Source organism: Aythya ferina, assembly GCF_964211825.1.
Source record: "Aythya ferina genome assembly, chromosome: 4".
NCBI classification, from domain to species: domain Eukaryota; kingdom Metazoa; phylum Chordata; class Aves; order Anseriformes; family Anatidae; genus Aythya; species Aythya ferina.
The window spans coordinates 31,877,563-31,879,512 of record NC_140300.1 but is presented as its reverse complement, the minus strand read 5'-3'; the positions used below and the strand labels follow the sequence as shown (position 1 = coordinate 31,879,512).

General features: G+C 54.8%; 1 protein-coding gene across 5 annotated transcripts in view; it reads left to right on the top strand.

Annotated features, from left to right (window-relative positions):
• The window catches only part of PTPN13 (protein tyrosine phosphatase non-receptor type 13), a 109,661-nt gene that overhangs the window by 368 nt on the left and 107,343 nt on the right, over positions 1 to 1,950 (top strand). The window contains exon 1 of one of the 5 annotated variants that reach the window (XM_084518040.1): positions 55 to 181. The exons of the other annotated variants lie outside the window; for them this stretch is intronic. The gene's annotated coding sequence lies outside the window, so the exon portion shown is untranslated. Of the gene's footprint in view, positions 1 to 54; positions 182 to 1,950 lie in introns of those variants that run through there. 5 annotated transcript variants of the gene reach the window in all.

Here is a 1,950-nt window from a genome sequence, read left to right as displayed (position 1 = left end):
GGAGGAGCGTGGCCGTGCCCGCCCCTCAGCGCCGTGAGGGAGCGGGGCGCCGCGGGAGGAGATGCTGCTGCTGCTGCTGCGCCCTGCCGGCCTCCCCCCGCTGCCTCCCCGCCGCCGCCGGCCGCACGGCTCCGCCAGCGCTGCTGAGGGCTCCTCGCCTCCGACGCCCTGAAGGCGGCCGGTAAGTGCGCGGCCCCCGCGAGGAGGAGGAGGAGGAGGAAGGCTGCACAAAGCTCGGCGGGCTCCGAGTCCCAGCCCCACTCGCTTTGAGGGCCCCGGGAGGAGAAAAGGGGCCGGGAAGGGGGGGCAGCCCCGCTGCAAGGCAAGGGGTCGCTTGCGGCTCCCCCAGCGCTTGTGGAGGGGCAGGAGCGGGGCTGAACCTGCCGGTCGGCGGAGGTTTCGCTGGCTCCTTATCGCCCGGCAATCGGCGGCCACCTCCGCAAACCGCAGGGTAATCTCTTCGCCTGCTGGAGATGGTGTCATGCTCCTCAAATTGCACGTTTGGAACAACAAAGGCGGTGACTTCATAGCGAGCCGCCGGGAGCTGCTCCCCCGTACCCCTCCCGCGTGGTGGGGAAACGTTTGGGAACCGGTTTGGTTCTGGAGGTGGGATGTGAAGCGAGTGTGGGACGGGGAAACTGTGAAGGTGGTTGTGGGAATCCGTGTCTGGGCGCCTCAGTGAGGCGCGGGATGAGGAGGAGGGAGGCTGGAAGCCCTCGTGGAAGGAGCTAGCAGGGGCTGGAGCCCGCACGGGTGCATGAAGCCTCTTCAGAGGGAAAGGAGCACGTTTGGTGGGCCTGGGTCCGAGCCCACAGCTTTCCTTGGGGTCTGATCATCAGGTGGGAAGGCCAGCACTGAACGTGTAAGTCCTTAACGCGTCTTGGTTCCAGCTCGTTCCTTTGGGCGCAGGCTGGTGGAGTGAGGGTTGTGGAGAAGGCTCGCTGACTGTGGTCAGCCTGAGCATTGGGCCTCTTCTGGCACTGCCAGTCCGTCTCTGGATGTCTTGAGACACATTTTAAAGAGGTTTCGGCAAGAGTTGGGATCAGCCAGTACAGAGACACAAGTAGGAAAACAACGTGAGCATTTGGGGTTCTTGTGCAAGAAGTACCGATGAGGAAAGAGTAAATCTGGTCTTAGAATCTTTTGTTTGGTAGCGCGGTTACAACAGATTTTGCTACCACTCCTAGCGCTATCAAACATGCCTATCTGTTCAGCTTTCACACTGGGCATTTGTATGGCAGCTGGAGTGCCTCTTTTCCTGCCAGCAAGCGTGTCTCTCCATAAACAGCCTTTATATGTGAGCATTATTTTAAAGGAAGAAAAGAATGACAACGAGAGAGAAATTATACACTGAAGTTAGACTGTAGGGTTTCGTTACTCATTATTTAACCCATCAGTCTTCTCTGATGACTAGGAAAGTACATGAATTCCCCCTGTAATGAGATGTTTCTCTCACTGTTGCCTGATAAAAAACAAACCTTGTGTATGTAAGGGGTTTTGTACTGATACTTTTCTGTTTTTACTGTTGCTCTGAATACATAGGGTGCATTATAAATTCCACAGGGAAAGTATTTGTACATTAATATCTTTGTATTTCTTTAAATGTGCCTTTGCGTGGCCTAGTTGAGCCTGACGTGTGTAAGGCACCGAAGGGTCTGTGTTTATATTTCAGCCGCTTTAGGGTGATCTGTAGATTTTTTAGTGGAAGGTATGCTTTTGAATATACAAATCACGTTGGAGGATTGGGGTTAAAAAGTTACCAGATGGAAGAGGAGACAGGCTGTATCACAGAGTGCTGTTAGAACAGCTTAATTAAAAAAGTCTCATATGCTGACACAGTTGTTGAGAAGAGCTGGAGGCTGAGAGCCACAAGCTTGAGGACACTCAAGTGGATGGAGGAGTGTGTGGCACTGGGAAGCATCCAGGGGACGAGGATGGGCTGAGTGTGAA